Genomic DNA, 21,842 nt, shown 5'->3' on the forward strand with positions numbered 1-21,842 from the left:
CTTTTTGGTTACAAAAGCCAAAAAAAAAAAAAAAGTCATTAATTTTTTTGCTAAATGAACTATTTTTTACAATGGTTTTAGATTTATATAAGACACAAAGATATGACAATTTCATACACTCACACCAGGTTTCCCCTAGTAGTAACACTTACCTTAATATGATACATTTGTTACAATTAACCAATACTGTCAGGGAACAGGGCCCATGCCTGTAATTCCAGTGCTTTGGGAAGCTGAAGCAGGACAATAACTTGAGGCCAGGAGTTTGAGACCAGCCTGGGCAATATAGCAAGACCCTTCACTACAAAAAAATATTTTTTAATTAGCCAGGCATGGCTGGTGCTGTGGCTCATGCCTGTAATCCCACGACTTTGGGAGGCTGAGGTGGGTAGATCACCTGAGGCCAGAAGTTGGAGATGAGCCTGGACAACATAGCAAGACCTTGTCTCTACTAAAAATACAAAAACAACAGCTGGGCATGGTGACATGCACCTGTGGTCTCGGCTACTCGGAAGGCTGAGGCAGGAGGATTGCTTGAGCCCAGGAGGTGGAGGTTGCAGTGAGCTGAGATTGTGCTACTGCACTCCAGCCTGGGTGACACAGCAAGACTCTGTCTCTTAAAAAAAAAAAAAAAAAAGGCATGGTGGCATATACATGTACCTGTAATCCCAACACTTTGGGAGGCTGAGGTGGGCAGATCACAAAGTCAGGAGTTTGAGACCAGCCTGGCCAATATAGGGAAATCCGTCTCTACTAAAAATACAAAAATTAGCCAGGCATGGTGGCGGGTGCCTGTAGTCCCAGCTACTGGGGAGGCTGAGGCAGGAAAATTGCTTGAACCCCGGGGAAGGAGGTTGCAGTGAGCCAGGATCACGCCACTGCACTCCAGCGTGGGTGACAGAGCGAGAGTCCATCTCAAAAAAAAAAATTTTTAAGTATGACATAGTGTTTACCAAGCAAATTTGGAAGGAACAGGTAATCACCATTAAATGTTTATCAATTATTTCTATAAGATTAAATTACTTTTCCAAAAATGGACAATGGTGGCATCCCAAAATTCTATGATACACTTTTATGTCTTTTGTGTCTTTTTATGAAGCTGGCTATAAAAATTACCAGTAATCAATGAAAATTAGGAGACAAGTAAGGAAAGAAAAATGAATATAGAATAGGCAACTTAAATGAAAATTACATAAAAGCATTGATAGACATAAACCTTGTCAGTAATTCCAAAAGTGAGTGGACTGTTATAGTTGAAACTTTTTTTTAATTAGAAAATACTAATCTGGGCCGGGTGCAGTGGCTCACACCTGTAATCCCAGCACTTTGGGAGGCCGAAGCAGGCGGATCATGAGATCAGGAGTTTGAGACCAGCCTGGCCAACATCGTGAAACCCTATCTCTACTAAAAATACAAAAATTAGCGGTTTTGATCATTTACAGTTTCAAAGTATCTTCCCACAAAACACTTAGTAATTAAAAAGGGGCATATGATAATTTTAGAATGGACAAACCTGGTCAACAATACTTTAATCAAGAGATACAGGTTAGCATCACTAATGTGATGCACTGTTAATAAAAAGGGAAAGGCTGGGGCACGGTGGCTCATGCCTGTAATTCCAGCACTTTGGGAGGCCAAGGCAGGCAGATTACCTGAGGTTAGGAGTTTGAGACCAGCCTGGCCACTATGGCGAAACCCCATCTCTACTAAAAATACAAAAACTAGCCGGGCGTGGTGGCGTGCACCTGTAGTCCCAGCTACTCAGGAGGCTGAGCCAGGAGAATTGCTTGAACTGGGAGGCAGAGGTTGCAGTGAGCCGAGATCACACCACTGCACTCCAGCCTGGGTGACAGAGCAAAACTCCCTCTCTAAAATAAAATAAAATAAAATGGAAAAGCACTGTGTATATAGTACAGTATGGTATAGTGTAGTACAGTATATGGGTGCCAAAGCATACATAATCTGAATCTAATAATTAGGAAACATTAGAAAAGCTCAAATTGAAGGATGTTTTATAAAACAAATGGCCAGTATTTTCCAAAAATGTCAGTGTCATAAATGACAAAAAGACTGAGGAATTGCTCCACCATGTCCTGCCAAAAAAATTTTTTTAATAGAGTTGAGGTCTCACTATCTTGCCCAGGCTGGTTATCAAGCTCCTGCCCTCAAACAATACACCAGCCATGGCTTCCCAAAGCACTGGAATTACAGGTGTGAGCTACCATGCCTGGCCTAAGTAATAGCTTTTAAAGGTAATTATCTTTGATTAATTTTTCAATGTTTTTGAAGGGATAATTTTTTTGAAAGACCCTTCTGAAGGTCTTTCCCCATATCTAACATTCATAGGGTTTCTGATTAGTATGACTTATTTGATACTGAGTTAACTGAAAGTTATGACCAAAGTCTCTGCCACATTCCTTATATTCTCTGCATTTCTTTCCAGTGAAATTTCTCTGATGTTCCATATGATTTGTGCAAAATATAAAGGTGCTCCCACACATTTCATTAAGCTTATCACTGGCATGGATTCTTCCTTGTGGAGTAAAGTTTTCACATTTTGGCTTCATTCAAACTTTCTATAGCTTCAAGTTTGGCTTCATTCAAATTTTCTATACCTCAGTGAACCAACTAGAAACATTTACATATTCCTGTAAAATGAAGTTTACCATAGATATTTTAAATTTAATTGAAATACTAAACAAAATAATTCATAATATTAAAAATGCCTGTAAAATTTCCATGTTCCCATTTGCACTGATGCATTTATGTTATTTCTCTTCCTCATCTCAATCATAACTGGCAAATTTAGTCTATATTACTGGTTATTTCAAACCACTTTTAGATAAAGTCCACTTTCTGTTTAGCTCATTAATTTTCTTTTTAAGTAATTCATTCAAATTCACTGAATAAACAGATTGATTTGTGAATACGTTTCCAGTGTCAATTTTGGGTTTGTTACTTTTCTGCTTGAATGTTTATTCAGATGAGCCATATACCTCAGGTTTTATTATGCAAAACTCTCACTATCTTTCATATCTAAACAGCTTGTTATTTCAGATTACATTTTTCACTTAATCCAAGAACTATATATGGTGGTGTTTATAAACTGCAAATTTTTAAAATTTGCCTTTTGTATCTACTTGTCTTGTTTGTTTTTTTGAGATAAAATCTCACTCTGTTGCCCACGCTGGAGTGGAGTGGTGAGATCTCGGCTCACTGCTACCTCCATCTCCCAGGCTGAAGCAATTCTCCTGCCTCAGCCTCCCGAGTAGCTGGGACTACAAGTGCACACCACCATACCCACCTAATTTTTGTATTTTTAGTAGAGATGGGGTTTTGCCGTGTTGGCCAGGCTGGTCTCATTGTTTTTTGTTTTTTTTTTTTAGACAGAGTCTTGCTCTGTTACCCAGGCTGGAGTGCAGTGGCACAATCTCAGCTCACTGCAAACTCCGCCTCTCGGGTTCACACCATTCTCCTGCCTCAGCCTCCCGAGTAGCTGGGACTACAGGCACCCGCCACCACGCTTGGCTAATTTTTTGTATTTTTAGTAGAGATGGGGTTTCACTGTGTTAGCCAGGATGGTCTTGATCTCCTGACCTCGTGATCCGCCCACCTCAGCCTCCCAAAGTACTGAGATTACAGGCGTGAGCCACCAGGCCCAGCCTGGCCAGGCTGGTCTCGAACTCCTGACCTAAAGTGATCCACCTGCCTCGGCCTCCCAAAGTGCTAAGATTAGAGGCATGAGCTACCACACCCAGCCTGTCTTGAGTTACTGTCAGAAAACGTACACTGCTTTTTGAAACTTGCTTCAGATATATCACTTCTCATATCAACTTTACTCTAAAAAAATTTACTTACTATATCCATTCAGTGTTTCCAGAGTGAATTTTCTGATTCAACTAAAATAAATTTAAATGAATGTTTCCTCATACTCACTATATTCTAATAATTTTCATTCCAGAATAAATTATCATAGATTTGCAGTCAGAGAAATTGTGATGGTGGATTTCATTATATTAGTAAAATCTGCATAATTAAATGTTCTTATATAAATATTCCAAGAGTAGTAATGAAGGTGATAATCATGACAGCCAATATTTACTGAATAGTTTCTATTTGCCAATAACTATTCCCAAAGTCTTTGGATAAACTCATTTAATCTTCACAATAACCTTATCACAATGTAAGAAATTTGTAATCTGAAGTATACAGTTTAAATTACTTGGTAATAAAACAGACGTGGAAACTGGTGAAAGTATAATGATGCTGAAAAAGATTCGTGTAATAGATAAAAGCTTTTCTACATTCACAAAGTCAACATGATTATTCTCTATATGTCAAATATAATTTTAGTGGTAATGTTTTTATTAATAATTGATATTCTATTTTTTCCATATAAATTCTGATGCTTAATAAATTGTGAATTATGAGGCAAAAAAATTTACAGTCACTGGATTTTCTTCACTTACAAATTGTTTGCTATTCCATAATAATTTCAAAATCAAGGATTTCCTATATTAATCACACTATACATTATATAATGTTGAGTATATTGTGAGAGTAGATCTTTACACATATCGGGCTTTCATTAGGCTTCTCACCTGTACAAATTCTGTTATGAAAAAGTATAGCTGAGGGACAGGTAAAAGTGTTTCCCACATTTCTTATATTTCTGAAGTTTCTCTGCAATGTGAATTTGGTGATGTTAGATAAGGATTGTTAAATAAAAAGACGCTATTCAAATACATAAGATTTATCCCTTCATGTATGTATTCTCTGGTGCTTTTTCACCTATGAAAGACAAGAAGAGGCCTTCTCACATTCATTACATTCATAGGGTTTCTCACCAGTAGGAATTCTTTGATGTTGAGTAAGATGCGCCCTCTGCCTAAAGGCCTTCCTACATTCCTGACATTCAAAGGGTTTCTCACCAGTGTGAATTCTCTGGTGTTAAGAGTTGAACAATCAATAAAGGATTTTCTACATTCTTTACACTGATATGGTTTCTCACCAGTGTGAATTCTCTGATTTCTATTAAGGTAGGAAACAAGCAAAGGCCTTCCCACATTCCTTAAACTCATAGGGTTTCTCACCAGTATGAATATTTTGATGTTGACTAAGATGGGCTCTCTGCTTAAAGGCCTTGCTGCATTCCTGACATTCATAGGGTTTCTCATTAGTATGAGTTCTATAGTGTTGAATAAATGTTGAATAACAAAGAAAAGCTTTTTTACAATCTTTACATTCATAGGGTTTGTCACCAGTGTGAATTGTCTGATGTTTATTCAAGTTTGAAAGCCAAGTAAAGGTCTTTCCACATTCCTTACATTCATAGGGTTTCACACTGGTATGAATTCTTTGATGTTGAGTAAGAGTTGGATAATTATTAAAAACCTTCCCACATTCTTTACACTGATAGGGTTTCTCTCCTTTGTGAATTCTCTGATGTCTATTAAAATCAAAAAAACAAATGAAGGCATTCCCACATTCATTACATTCATAGGGTTTCTCCCCACTGTGAATTCTCTGATGTCTCATTAGATGTGCATTATGCTTGAAGGCCTTCTTGCATTCCTGACATTCATAAGGTTTTTCATTAGTATGTGTTCTCTGATGTTGAACAAGTGTTGGACAGGAGACAAAAACCTTCCCACACTGCTTACATTCATAAGCCTTCTCACCAGTGTGAATTCTCTGGTGTTGAATAAGAGCTGAACAATTGTTAAAAGCTCTACCACATTCTTTACATTCATAGGGTTTTTCACCAGTGTGAATTCTCTGATGTCTATTAAAATCAGAAACACAAGTGAAAGCCTTCCCACATTCCTTACACTCATATGGTTTCTCACCAGTATGAATTCTTTGATGTTGAGTAAGATGTGCACTTTGCCTAAAAGCCTTTTTACATTCCTGACATTCATAAGATTTCTCATTAGTATGAGTTCTCTGGTGTTGAGTAAGTGTTGAGCAATTATTGAATGCTTTGCCACATTCCTTACATTCAAAGGACTTCTCACCAGTGTGAATTCTCTGATGCTGAATAAGAGTTGAGCGATTGTTAAATGCCTTCCCACATTCTGTACATTCGTAAAGTCTCTCATCAGTGTGAATTTTCCGATGTCTATTAAATCAGAAACAGAAGCAAAGGCCTTCCAACATTGCTTACATTTATAAGGTTTCTCACCAGTATGAATTCTTTGATGTCGAATAAGATGTGCACTCCGCCTAAACGTCTTTCTACATTCCAGACATTCATAGGGTTTCTCACTAGTGTGAGTTCTCTTATGTTGAATCAATGTTGAACAACAGATAAACACTTTCCCACATTCTTTGCATTCATATGGTTTCCCACCAGTGTGAATTCGATTATGTTGGGTAAGGTGGGCACGCTTTCTAAAGGGCTTTCCACATATCTGACATTCATAGGGTTTCTGATTAGCATGACTTATTTGATATTGAGTTAGTTGAAAGTTACAAGCAGTCTCTGCCACATTCTTTAAATACATTGCATTTCTTTGCATTAAAATTTGTCTGATGTTTCATATGATTTGTGCAAAATACAGAGGTGTTCCCACACATTTCGTCAAGCTTGTCACTGATATGAATTCTTCCCTGTTGAGTAACATTTTCTCATTTTTTTTTTTTTGTTCATAGAGTTTCTTTCCAGTATGAATTATTTGATTTAGAAGAAAATATGTAGGCTGGATGAATTCGGATATTTTTTCAAATGGCACAGTTACATGCCTAAAATATTCCTCTGTAGTTTCCTGTTGTCTCTCAAAGAGTCCTTTGCATTTCCAATCATTTCCCAAAAAAGATTCCTCAAGGCAAGAACTTCTGACACTTTCTATTATTTTCCATTTTAATGATTCCTTTTCAAAAGTGCCATTCTTAAGAGTTAACTCCTTGGTCTCATATCTAGACAGCATATCTTAAAGAAAATAAACATCATGTTTTCCTCTTTTATGAGAAATAAAACTGCATAGAAGCAGTCAAACAGATAATAATGCCCTTAAGCAAGAAATGCCTTAGATAACTTTTAAATCTTGGCATTTAATTTGCAGAAAAAAAATATTGGAATGGCTATATTAATATCAGATGAAACAGACTTCAAGTTACTCTATATTATCAAAGATAATTTTCTCATAATGATAAAAGAGTTATAATAACTCATCAGGAAGACTTGGCAATCAGAAATGTGTAGGTGCAGAATAACAGAGCCTGAAAATATATGAAGCAAAAATTGACAAAAGTAAAGCAGGAAATAGATAATTCTACAATCATAGTTGGAGATTTTGCAACCATCTCTCAATAACTGATAGAACGACTGGAACATCCCCCTCCCCCAGAAAATTAGTAAAGTAATAGAGCATATAATAACACTGTCCACCACCTTCAACTAGTTGATATACACAAAACACAATATCAAAAACTGCAGAATGTACATTCTCTTCAAATACCTATACATTCAAAATAGACCATATGCTGGGACATTAAACAAGTCTCAACACACTAAAAAGGATCAATGTCACACAGAATATTTTCTTTGATCACAATGGAACTCAGTTTGAAATTATTAAAATATCTGGAACCTGTCCCCCAATACTTGAAAACTAAAGAATACACATGGAAATTAGAAAATACTTAGAAATGAACAATATAAAAGTACAGCACACCAAAATGTATGTTATATAGCTAAGGTAACATTTATAGTGAAACCTATAGCTTTAAATGCTTATATTAGAAAAGAAAAACGTATAAAATAAACAACCTAAGGTTTTACTGCAAGACAGTAGATAAAGAAGAGCAAAGCAGGCCAGGCGAGGTGGCTCATGTCTGTAATCCCAGCACTTTGGGAGGCCGAGGCAGGTGGATCATGAGGTCATGAATTTGAGACCAGCCTGACCAACATGATAAAACCCTGTCTCTACTAAAAATACAAAAATTAGCCGGGCGTGGTGGTGGGTGCCTGTAATCCCAGCTACTCAGGAGGCAGAGGCAGGAGAATCGCTTAAACCCAGGAGGTGGAGGTTGCAGTGAGCCAAGATCGTGCCATTGCACTCCAGCCTGGGCAACAAGAGCAAAAACTCCATCTCAAAAAAAAAAAAAAAAAAAAAAAGGCAAAGTAAATCTACAATTAGTAGAAGTAAAGAAATAACAAGGATAAGAGCAGAAATCAATGAATGAGAAAAGTGACCATAACAGAGATAATTAATAGTCAAAAACTGGTTTATGGAATAGATCAGCAAGCTTGATAAACCTTGGAGCCAAACTACCAATAAAAAACAAGAAGAAAAACACAAATACCAGGAACAAAAAGGGGTTTCTAATTATAAACCCTACATAAATAATAAAAGTAAAAATTAAACATAATTACATAAGAAAATATGAACCATTTAATATCCAGAAGTATAAGAAGTTAGAGAAAATGGACACATTCTTTGAAAGACACAAACTACCAAGGATCAGTCAAGAAGAAATAAGTAAAACAAGCCAGGTGCAGTGGCTCACATCTGTCATCCCAGCACTTTGGGAGGCCAAGACAGATGGATTGCTTGAGCCCAGGACTTTGACACCAGGCTAGCCAATATGGCAAAACCCCATCTCTACAAAAAATAGAAAAATTAGCCCTGCATGGTGGTGTATGCCTGTAGTCCCAGCTACATGGGAGTCTGAGCCCAGAAAGTTGAGGCTGCAGTGAGATGTAATCATGCCACTGCACTCCAGCCTGAGTGACAGAGCAAGACCCTGGGAGTGAGGGAGGGATGGAGAGGAGGGAGGGATGGAGGGAGGGAGGAAGGGAGGGAAGGAGGGAAGGGAGGGAGGGAGGGAGGGAGGAAGGAAGGAAGGAAGGAAGGAAATAGCTGTCTATTTATCACTGAAGCTGAATTTATAGTAAAAACATTGCCCCAAGGACAAACATGGCCCAATGACTTTAATGGCAAATCCTATCAAATAGTCAAAGAAGAAATAACACCAATGCTACACAAAATCTTTTGGAGTACAGAAATGACTCACAGCTAATTACAGAAGCCCACCACTACCCTGCAACTGAAACCAAAAAACCATTCAAAAACTACAAATTTTCCTCATGAATGATCATGCAAAAATCCTTTTAAAATAATAGCAAATAGAATCCAATAATATATATATTAAATCCATAACACAGCATTCAATGGCATTTACCTCATGAACAAGTCAGCTTAGCATTTGAATATCAATCAATGTAATTCAACATATTAACATATTTTAAAAGTCAAATGACATGATCACTTGAATAAAAACAAAATACTCTTAACAAAATTCAACACAGAATCATCATAAAAATTCTTGCCAAACTAAAAACAGAAGGAACTTACTTTCTCAAGTAAAGGACATCATTCAAAAATCTACAAGAAATATCGTAGTCAGTAAAAAAAATATTGACTGGGCGCGGTGGCTCATGTTTATAATCCCAGCACTTTAGGAGGCTGAGTTGGGTGGATCACTCGAGGTCAGGAATTCGAGACCAGCCTGACCAACATGGTGAAACCCCATCTCGACTAAAAATAGAAAAATTAGCTGGGCATGGTGGCACATGCCTGTAGTCCCAGCTACTCAGGAGGCTGAGGCAGGAGAATCACTTAAACCCAGGAGGTGGAGGTTGCAGTGAGCCAAGATCATACCACTGCACTCCAGCCTGCACAAGAGGGTGAGACTCTGTCTCATCATCATCATAATAAAGAAGTCTTTTTTCCTTAGATCAGAAGCAATGGGAGTGATTAATAGGTTTTTTATCTTAATTATGGTGATGGTTTCATGAGCAAACATGTACACATATAAAGTATACCATTTCACACATCAAAATTTGTCAAACCATGTACTTTATAACAGCTGGTTCATTATATGTCAATTATGCCTCAATACATCTGCTATAAAAAAAAGTTATTTGTAAATATTTGAAATACTTCCCATTTGTCAAACTTTTTCTCCCAAGACCTTGGGCCTCTGAGGGAAGGTTTCCACACAATATCTCAAACAAAAGACATCACCACTCTGGCCAGTTTGGGCTTCCCTAAAATGCACTTCTGCTGGGAGTACCCCAACACCCTTACCCACCTGGATACCACCCTGTTTTCCCAGCCATCCGGGGTTCTTTCCCTTGTTCCAATAGGGAAATCACTGATGGCTTAGAAATGGCAAGTCCTGCTCAAGGAAATAGGATATTAAAAATAAATACGCCAAAAAATGTTCTTATTTAGAATTGGTTTAACCTAAAGCTAATTCAGGTTCCTCTGAAGACTGATGGAAACAGAAAATCATAATTTGGCAAACACCAGAGGAAATAACTACTGTCAAAGCCAAGTGTAGTGGCACACGCCAGTGGTCCCAGCTACTTGGGAGTCTGAGGCGGGAAGACTGCTTGAATCCAGGAGGTCAAGGCTATAATGAGCCAAGATCATGCCACTGCACTCCAGCCTGAGTCACAGAGCAAGACCCTGTCTCAAAAACATAATAACCATAACTGTTCTCTGCAAGAATCACTGATGAAACTAAAGTGATAAAAATGTCATGAGCAAGAGGGTATTTGTAGAGCCTCAAATTTCTTTACAAGTTACTTACTGATTGCAAAGGTAAAAATAGTGGCTTTACTATGCGGAACCCTAGAGGATACCATTTCAAGCATCAAAACAAGATATTGTTTTTGATTGGCCATTATTTATGTCCTGATACAATGCACTGAAAAAGGCATCACTTCTGCAGTATTCTTCCCGAAAATACATAACTTTAATCATAAAAATATGGGTCAAGGCCAGGCGCGGTGGCTCACGCCTGTAATCCCAGCACTTTGGGAGGCTGAGGCAGGTGGATCACGAGGTCAGGAGATCGAGACCATCCTGGCTAACACGGTGAAACCCCATCTCTACTAAAAATACAAAAAAATTAGCCGGGCGTGGTGGCAGGCGCCTGTGGTCCCAGCTGCTTGGGAGGCTGAGGCTGGAGAATGGCATGAACCCGGGAGGCGGAGCTTGCAGTGAGCTGAGATCGCGCCACTGCACTCCAGCCTCGGCGACAGAGCAAGACTCCGTCTCAAAAAAAAAAAAAAAGGACAAATCTAAATCCAGGAATAATCTATGTAATAACAGGCCAGCACAGTTTAAAAGTGTTAATTAGGGTCATAAAAGAGAAAGAACATTTCCAAGATTGAAGAGGGCTACAGATACAAGACAACTAAATGCAATGTGGGATTCTGGATCAGTACAAGTGGGATCCTGGATCAGTACCAGGATAATTAATGACATTTGAAAAAAGGATATAGATAACTTAATATTATATCAATTTTACTTTTTGGTTTAGATGTTTGTACTATGCTTATGTAAATTGTTAGCATTAGGGAAAACTGACTGAAGAGTAGATGGACATTTGGCATACTGGTTAGTTCTAGCTCTCGAAATCACTTCAAAATAAAAAGTTTTGGCCAGGCATGGTGGCTCATGCCTGTAATCCCAACACTTTAGGAGGGCGAGGCAGGCTGATCATGAGGTCAGGAGATCGAGACCATCCTGGCTAATACAGTGAAACCTCGTCTCTACTAAAAATACAAAAAATTAGCTGGGCGTGGTGGCACATGCCTGTAGTCCCAGCTACCTGGGAGGCTGAGGCAGGAGAATCGCTTGAACTCGGGAGGCGGAGATTGCAGTGAGCCGAGATTGCACCACTGCACTCCAGCCTGGGCAACAGAGCGAGACTCCGTCTCAAAAAAAAAAAAAAAAAAAGTTTGGCTGGGCATATTGGCTCTCGCCTGTAATCCCAGCACTTTAGGAGGCCAAGGCAGGAGGATCACTTGAGGCCAAGAGTTTAAGATAAGCCTAGCCAACATAGCAAGACCGTATCTCTACACAAATTTAAAAAATTAGCTGGGCACGGTGGCACACTTGTAGTCCCAGCTACTTGGGAGGCAGAGGTGAGGGGATCACTTGAGCCCAGGAGTTTGAGGCTGCAGTGAGCCACAATCATACCACTGTACTGTAGCCTGGGTAACAGAGTGAGACCTTGACTCAAAATAATAATAATAATAATAATAATATAATAAAATTTAAAAATGGGCCCCAGAGAAGCTTTTGGATAAAAGAATGATGAAGACGTCAGAATACATTCACATTAAGCTGACCTAAGGAACACAAGGAACAAAGAGACAAATGAGGCAGAAAGGTCTTAGTTAAATTTAAATCTACGTGGGCTCTATCTCTACTTATTTGGGTAAGAAAAAGCAAGAAGCCTCAAGACAGAATCAATGTGTCTTCCTGTGAAATGTCAAATTCCTAGAATGTAGCTCTCAAACATAAACATAACAGGGTATGTGTTTTCCTAAATTTTAGATGAACCATCACGTCTTAAATCCTACAGGTTATTATATAAATGTCCCTCGACCATCATCTAGCTCCTTAAAAATCAAGAAAAAACTCAGTTACATAAGGAGCCCAGGGAAAGAGTGAAGGTCAGTGAAGAACAAGAAATATGAAGGTGCCTGAGAGTAGCAATCTATTCCAAGAAAACAAAACTCAAACCAGTTTTTTGGAACATGGAACAGAAATTTAGATATTTAATGCAGCCCCAGAATTCCCAGTGGAGAGAATATTTTCTGAATTACAGGGAACAGGTGATCTTACCCAGTGACACAAAGTTGCTGTAGTTCTCCAACATGACATCTCTGTACAAGTCTCTCTGAGCAGGGCCCAGGCATTCCCACTCTCCCTTAGAGAAATCTATAGCCACATCCCTGAATGTCATCAATCCTTTAAAGGAAAAGTCCATTTAACATATGTAATAATAAAGAAAATATATTTTAGGTGAATGATAAGGATATAAAAAGGGATTTTCCTAGAAGGCATTCTATAGTAAGCAGTAGGTTGAAACTGGAAACTTATGGAGGGGGCAATAAGGAAATGAATACACACATATTGTTGAGCAGTCCTGTGCTGTGAGGTGGATACAACATCCTGCCACTGTGGGAAATTTCTATTCATCAGAACATGTTGAGAAGCCAACAGTGTAAAACAATGTAAATTGAAACTGGGCCAGGCGCAGTGGCTCTTGCCTGTAATCCCAGGACCATGTTTTATTTCTCCTAATTTGAAGGAACTTAAAAGGCTGAAATGCAAAGATGACACTGAGAAACCTGGTCTTGAATCACTAAGGCAACAGCCTGACAAATTAATCAGGATGACGAACCAAGCTAGGACCAAGGCTATATCCATGTGTGTGAGTTAAGACCAGGGATGGAAAAGAAACATTTCTAGGACTCCTTGACATGGAGCCCAGTGCAGTGTGATTCCAAAATCTGTTGGTGATACCCTAATAGGGACTACAGTTAGACTGGGAGGATATGGGGATGCAGTGGTTGATCGTTATTAAGGTGAAAGTTTAAATGAAAACTAGAAGGTCTGAATGGACCTTATGTGAAGTGGTTACATCTCCTTGCCTGAATACATAATGGGGAAGGGTATTATGTCTGACTGAGGAACACTTCTCCTACCTAGTATTTTAAAACTAAAGGCATGTAAGTTTGTCCTTCAATCAATGTTATTAGACAGGCCAAACAGGAACCTATAGAACTGCTGAAGCCCACATAGGTTGTTAATTTTTTTTTTTTTTGAGACGGAGTCTTGCTTTGTCACCCAGGCTGGAGTGCAGTGGCGCAATCTCAGCTCACTGCAACCTCCATCTCCCGGGTTCAAGCAGTTCTTGTGCCTCAGCCTCCCAAGTAGCTGGGATTACAGACGTGTGCCACCACGCCTGGCTAATTTTTGTATTTTTAGTAGAGACAGGGTTTCACCATGTTGGCCAGGCTGGTCTTGAACTCCTGACCTCAGGTGATCCACCCGCCTTGGCCTCTCAAAGTGCTGGGATTACAGGCATGAGCCACCACACCCAGCCTATGTAGGTTGTTAATTTGAAGCTGTATAGAATACCTGGTAGATACAAGAGATTACCACTTCATTAATAACATGTTAGAAGCTAGAGTGCTGGTACCAACCAATTCTCTATACAATAACCCTGATAGGTCTGTGCCAAAGGGGGAGACTAACAGTAGATTGTCGAGGCTTGAATGAAGTAGTACCACCGAATTAAAGGACACCAGTACTCTGACTAATCTTGCAAATGCTTTTTTCATTATCCCAATCTTGGGAAAGAGACAACCATAGTTTGCCTTCATGAGGGGACAATCCCAATTTATATCTACTGTATTCTCACAGGTTATTTGAATTCACTAGCTTACTATTACAATTTGATTAGGAAAGCGTGGACTTGAGACCAGTCCTAAGTGTAACAATATACTACATTGATGATAATGATAACATCAGAACCTGAAGAACAAATTAGGTCTGATTTCCAGCAGGGAAGGCCCACGCAGAGAGGTAGCATAGCATGTAGACTCTATCCGATGGTCACTGGTAGCCCTGGGAGCCTACAAAAGGATCCTGGCAGTGGATAGACACACTTCCCCTGTGGTAGATGTAAAGGCTCAAAATACTATAAAACATCTTGAATAGAAACGTGCCAATTGGCATTGCTGTGTTATATTTATTCAGACCAAAAGAAACACTTTACACCCCGCAGTGTCCAACAATGTCCAAAGAGTTCTCACATCAATTGGATATACCATGTTGCATATCATCCTCAAAGTAGTGGTTTGGTAGACAATTAGAATAGGAGAGCTATAGAGTTGTTGGCTAAAGTAAGGGAAAGTAAAGTATGGGCTGGCTTGCATTCCTTCATGAGGGTGTGCTTACTCTCAAGATGGGGAAAGCCAAAGACAGTCTCCACTAGATAGATTCCTCTACTGTCCTGGGCGATTAGGAGGAGAGGGTGCATGGCAGAATGCTGGCATAGTTACACAAATCTTCCCCAAATAACCTCAACTTTCTTTTTTCCTACCTGATGCAGTGGCCCTGGGACTATGACTGTAACTCCAAGTGACAAAAGCGGGGATGATCCCTAAACAAGAAACTGGAACTTTACCTTTCAATCTTTTTTAAAATGTTATTTATTTATTTTTAGAGATGGGGTCTTGATAGTTGTCCAGGCTGGACTTGACATCCTGGGCTCAAGTGGATCCTCCCATCTCAGCCTCCCCAGTAGCTGGGACTGCAGGCACATACCACCATACCTGGCTAATGAAGTAACAGTGAAAAAGACTGGCTTGAGGGAGAATTTAACCAACCATCAGCTAATTTCTATGCTCAATAGTTCTGTACAAGTTTATCATGTGGCACATAACAGTAGATTCAAGGAGGGAAATGAGTAATCAAATTAATACAAAAATATGAGAATGCATGTAATGGCTTTATTGGATAGGTTAGTTGTTTCTTTAAATCCATTGCTATTCCATACTGGCTCCTTGAAATGATAGCCATCTACATCCTGATACTATTGCTGTTTCTGTGTAGCTGCTCAGATAGTTTTGCTACAAGAGAGCCTAAGCCAAGGCCTGGGTGAGTGGACAGGTAACTCAGTACACCTGGAATGCTCAAATCCTGCATGTTCCAAAGAAAGAACTGGCCCTTGACTGGCTCTTGGGAGATAACCTCTGAGCCCTTAAAATATCCTACCTGATAAGATTGTTTTTGTATGCCACAGGCCTTGGAGCATGCTGTATCAGTTTGACATCTGGGGAACTGGAGACTGAGTAGCTAAAGTCAGGCATTGAGTGATAAATCCCTGCAAGACTGACTCCCCAATAAAAACCCTGGAAACCAAGGCTCAAGTGAGCTTCCCTGGCTGGCAATAGTTCACACACTGTTGTGACATGTCATTGTTAGGAGCATTAAGTGTGTCCCTGTACAGCTCCTCTGGAAGCAGCCACCTGAAAGCTTGTACCTGGTTTCTCCTAACCTTTGTCCATGTACCTTTTCTTTCTGGTGACTTTAGTATGTATCCTTTTACTAGAATAAACCATAACTGTAAGAATAACAGCTTTTCTGCATCTTAGCAAATCTTTGAGGCTGATAGTCTCTAAAGTTCTTAGTACAGTTTCTCTTTTTACAAAATAAAATGGAACATTTGAGGGAATCTTCCCAAAATATCTTATTAAAACCTCTATCGTGTAATGAATATGTTAATTAGCTTGATAGTGGCAATGACTTCACAATGTACATTTCTATCAAAAGATTAAATATATAAATATATATTTAAATATATAAAATTTTTATGTGTCAATTATACCTCAGTAAAGATGGGCAGGGAGTACCTCCATCTCAGCGGTCCCCAACATTTTTGGCATCAGGGACTGGTTTCATGAAGACAATTTTTCCACAGAGTGGGGACAGGGTGGTTTCAGGATGATTCAAGTGCATTACATTTATTGTACACTTTATTTGTATTATTATTACATTGTAATATATAATGGAATAATTATACAACTCAGCATAATGTAGAATCAGTGGGAGCCCTGAGCTTGTTTTCTGCAACTAGACGGTCCCATCTGGGGGTGATGAGAGACAGTGACAGATCATCAGGCATTAGATTCTCATAAGGAGCCCACAACCTAGATCCCTCACATGCACAGCTCACAATAGGGTTCACGCTCCTATGAGAATCGAATGCCGCCGCTGATCTGACAGGAGGTGGAGCTCAGGCAGTAATGTGAGTGATAAGGAGCGGTTGTAAATACAGAGAAAGCTTTGCTCACTTGCTTGCCACTCACCTCCTGCTGTGTGGCCTGGTTCCTCACAGGCCAAGGACCAGTACTGGTCTGTGGCCCAGGTTTTGGGGACCCCTGCTCTATCTTAATAAAGAGGATACAAATAAATTTGAAGACTTCCTTGCAGAAGATGCAAATAAATTTGAAGAATTCTAAAACAACAACTACTAAAGAAATTTCAATAGAGAGGTAAGATGCTACTTGAAATCAAGGATTTGAATGGTAGAGTGTAGGGACCAGCCCCACAGGGTCGGTGGGTCTCTCCCTGTGTGCGGCGACGAGAGAGTGTAGAAATAAAAACACAAGATAAAGAGATAAAAGAAAAGGCAGCTGGGCCCGGGGGACCACTACCACCAATGCGCGGAGACCGGTAGTGGCCCCGAATGTCTGGCTGCGCTGTTATTTATTGGATACAAGGCAGAAGGGGCAGGGTAAAGAATGTGAGTCGCCTCCAATGATAGGTAAGGTCACGTGGGTCACGTGTCCACTGGACAGGGGGCGCTTCCCTGCCTGGCAGCTGAGGCAGAGAGGGAGAGGAAACAGAGAGAAAGACAGCTTATGCCATTATTTCTGCATATCAGGGACTATTAGTATTTTCACTAATTGACTACTGCTATCTAGAAGGCAGAGCCAGGTGTACAGGATGGAACATGAAGGCGGACTAGGAGTGTGACCACTGAAGCACAGCATCACAGAGAGACGGTCAGGCCTCCGGATAACTGCGGGCAAGCCTGACTGATGTCAGGCCCTCCACAAGAGGTGGAGGAGCAGAGTCTTCTCTAAACTCCCCCAGGGAAAGGGAGCCTCCCTTTCCCGGTCTGCTAAGTAGCGGGTGTTGTTCCTTGACACTTTTTGCTACAGCTAGACCACCGTCCGCTCGGCAATGGGCGTCTTCCCAGACACTGGCATTACCGCTAGACCAAGGAACCCTTCTGCTGGCCCTGTCCGGGCATAACAGAAGGCTTGCACTCTTGTCTTCTGGTCACACCTCACTATGTCCCCTCAGCTTCTATCTCTGTATGGCCTGGTTTTTCCTAGGTTATGATTGTAGAGCGAGGATTATTATAATATTGGGATAAAGAGTAATTACTACAAACTAATGATTAATGATATTCATATATCTCTAAGATCTATATCTGGTATAACTATTCTTGTTTTATATTTTATTATACTGGAACAGCTCGTGTCCTCGATCTCCTGCCTCGGCACCTGGGTGGCTTGCCGCCCACAGTAGAGCAACAAAGAAATATCATTTCCCAGTTATGAGATTTGCAAAATGAGACAACTGGTTACACCCCATATGATTACATGAGAAATAATCTCAGGGCATCCTGCACATAAGATTATATTTAGAAAAATGTATGAGCATGTACAGGCATGCCTTAAACTCAGCAATTATACATCTTAGATTCTATTCAAATGAAGATTTAAATGTGTACAAAGAGGAAACAGTTTAACAAACCATTATTGTATTAATATAATGAAAAACAAGATAATCATAAAACTGATAGCTTTGCCAGGCATGGTGGCTCATGCCTGTAATCCCAGCACTTTGGGAGGCCGAGGCAGGCAGATCATCAAGTCAGGAGATCGAGACCATCCTGGCCAACATGGTGAAACCCCGTCTCTACTAAAAATACAAAAAAAATTAGCTGGGTGTGGTGGCGTGCACCTGTAGTCCCAGCTACTCAGGAGGCTGAGGCAGAAGAATCACTTGAACCCAGGAGGCGGAGGTTGCAGTGAGCCAAGATCATGCCATTGCACTCCAGCCTGGGCGACAGAGTGAGGCCCCATCTCAAAAAAAAGAAAAAAAAAAAAGATAGCTTTGGGGTGGGGCGCAGTGACTCACACCTGTAATTCCAGCACTTTGGGAGGCCGAGGTGGGAGGATCACTCGAAACCAGGAATTCATGACCAGCCTGGGCAATGTAGAGAGACCCCCTGTCTCTAATATATATATATATATAAACTAGCCAGGTGTGGTAGCACACACCTATAGTCCTAACTACTTGGGAGGCTGAAGCAGGAGAATCCTTGAGCCCAGGACATTGAGGCTGCAGTGAGTTATGATTGCACCATTGCACTCCAGCCTGGGTGACAAAGGGAGACGCCATCTCAAATCTCAAAAAAAAAAAAAAGTTTCTCCTTAATTTGTAACATGAAAAATCTTTTACCTCAATTTTCTAGTGAACAGAGAGCATTATTAAACGGAATAGTCATTGTCATCCTAGAGTTATCAAACAGAAAAGTGACTGTCAACCACTTTTGGCAGAAAACCCACACGTGTGTGGATATATATAAGATCTGGAAAGATTTTTCGTTGTTGTTGTACTATAGGTAATCTTTACTTTGTGATTTTCCACATTTTCTGAATTTTTGCATTAAGGATATACTATCTTTTACCATCATAAAAAACACCACTAAGCCCAGGCAACATGGTAAAACCCCATCTCTACAAACAATACAAAAATTAGCTGGGCATGATGGTGTGTGCCTATAGTCCCAGCTACACAGGAGGCTGTGGCGGGAGGATGGCTTAAGCCCAGCAGGTTAAGGCTGCAGTGAGCCATAATCGCACCACTGCATTCCAGCCTGGAAGACAGAGTGAGACCCCATTTCCAAAAAAGAAGAGTCAAAAAGTTTTAAAAAATCAAGAAGTTCATAAAGTAAAAAAAGTTACAGTAAGCTAAAGTTAATTTATTATTGAAGAAAAAAATTTTCACATATTTAGTGTAACCTAAGTATACAGTGTTTATAGTCTATAGTGGGGTATGGTACTATCCTAGCCTTCACATCCACTCACCATTCACTTACTGACTCACCTAGAGCAACTTTCAGTCCTGCAAGCTCCATTCATGGTAAATGCCCTGTACAGGTGTACCATTGTTTACTTTTTATACCTTTTTTTTTTTTTTTTGAGATGGAGTCTTGCTCTTGTCACCCAGGCTGGAGTGCAATGGTACAATCTTGGCTCACTGCAACCTCCGCCACTCAGGTTCAAGCGATTCTCCTGCCTCAGCCTCCCAAGTAGCTGGGATTACAGGCACCTGCCACCACACCCAGCTAATTTTTGTATTTTTAGTAGAGACGGGGTTTCGCCACGTTGGCCAGGCTGGTCTCGAACTCCTGACCTTGTGATCCACCTGCCTTGGCCTCCCAAAGTGTTGGGATTACAGGCGTGAGCCACTGCGCCTGGCCTATACCATATTTTTACTGTACCTTTTCTGTATTTAGATATATTTAGATACATAAAATCATTGTGTTGCAACTATCTACAGTATTCAGTACAATAAAATTCTATACAAGTTGGTGGCCTAGGAGCTGCAGGCTATACTATATAGCCTGGGTGTGTAGTAGGCTATCCCATCTAGGTGTATGTAAGTCCACCCTCTGATGTTCACACAATGATGACATCACCTAACAACAACATTACCTAACAACAGAAGAATGCATCCCTGTTCTTAGGTGACGTCTGACTGTATATCTAACATTAAAAGTTTATTTACAAAAATAAACTTTATTTACAAAAAAACTTTATTTAAAAATTACATGGCATAAGGCCGGGTGGAGTGGCTCACGTCTGTAATCCCAGCACTTTGGGAGGCCAAGGTGGGCGGATCACCTGAGGTTAGGAGTTCAAGACCAGCCTGGCCAACATGGTGAAACCCTGTCTCTACTAAAAATAGAAAAAAAATTAGCCAGGCATGGTGATGGGTGCCTGTAATCCCAGCTATTCGGGCGGTTGAGGCAGGGGAATTGCTTGAATCCAGCCGGTGGACGTTGCAGTGAGCCGAGATTGCACCACTGTACTCCAGCCTGGACGACAGAGACTTAGTCTCAAAAAAAAAAAAAAAAAAAAAAAAATTACATGGCATAACGCTTACGACACAAAATCTCTTTATCTCCAGAGTTTCTATGTATTCAAGATGGTTTTCTCATAAAACAGCAGAGGTTACTGTGGTCAGAATGTCACCTTCCCACGAGCCCACAAGGAAAAGCATCTGTGTTTCTCTAGTTCCTGTCACGCTTTAATCTATTTCTGTATAGATTATATGTCCCTTGCTAGATTGAGAGAAACTTAACTAGGGCTTTCTAATCACTTCATTTCTCCCACGTATTAGCACAGAATCATTGATATTCCTGGCATTAATAAATGCTTAATATTTTACCTAAAAATTCTATACTTAGGAAGTTATCAATAAACGAAACCTAGAAAAGTGCAAAATTTAGTGAACACAAGAATATATCACAGAACAGTTACATGACAGATGACTGCGCTACCATTAACAGGTATGACCAAACATTTTAAGTAAAAAGGAAAGATATACATGACGAATTACTACGTAAGGGGGCAGGTCTTTAAAAGAACCTATAATTTGGCTGGGAGTGGTGGCTCACGCCTGTAATCCCAGCACTTTGGGAGGCTGAGGCGGGTGGATCACGAGATCAGGAGATCGAGACTATCCTGGCTAACACGGTGAAACCCCGTCTCTACTAAAAATAAAAAAAATTAGCCGGGTGTGGTGGCGGAAACCTGTAGTCCCAGCCACTCCGGAGGCTGAGGCAGGAGAATGGCGTGAACCCAGGAGGCGGAGGTTGCAATGAGCTGAGATAGCACCACTGCACTCCAGCCTGGGCGACAGAGCGAGACTCCATCTCAAAAAAAAGAAAAAAAAAAAAATAGAGATCGAGACCATCTTGGCCAACGTGGTGAAACCCTGTCTCTACTACAAATACAAAAATTAGCTGGGTGTGGTGGCATGTGCCTGTAGCCCCAGCTACTCGGGAGGCTGAGGCAGGAGAATTGCTTCAGCCTGGGAGGTGGAGGTTGCAGTGAGATCGCACCATTACACTCCAGCCTGGTGACAGAGTGAGACTCCATCTCAAAAAAAAAAAAAAAAAAAAAAACAACTATAATTTTAGAAGAGCATATAACACAATAATTTAAAATGCAGCTCAGAGGCCAGATGCGTTGGCTCATGCCTATAATCCCAGAACTTTGGGAGGCCAAGCGGGGCAGATCGTTTGAGCCCAAGAGTTCGAGACCAGCCTGGGCAACATAGTGAGGCCCTGTCTCTACAAAAAAAATACAAAAATTAGCCATGTGCAGTGGTGCACACCTGTAGTCTTAGCTACTCGGGAGGCTGAGGTAGAAGTAT

General features: G+C 40.3%; 1 protein-coding gene and 1 pseudogene across 6 annotated transcripts in view; both read right to left on the reverse strand.

The window, feature by feature from the left end:
* ZFP30 (ZFP30 zinc finger protein) overlaps positions 1–21,842 on the reverse strand; it is a 62,660-nt gene that overhangs the window by 33,600 nt on the left and 7,218 nt on the right. The window lies entirely within an intron of this gene.
* LOC129394656 (zinc finger protein 420-like) lies at positions 7–12,771 on the reverse strand (annotated as a pseudogene).

Source organism: Pan paniscus, chromosome 20 (assembly GCF_029289425.2).
Source record: "Pan paniscus chromosome 20, NHGRI_mPanPan1-v2.0_pri, whole genome shotgun sequence".
Lineage (NCBI taxonomy): Eukaryota > Metazoa > Chordata > Mammalia > Primates > Hominidae > Pan > Pan paniscus.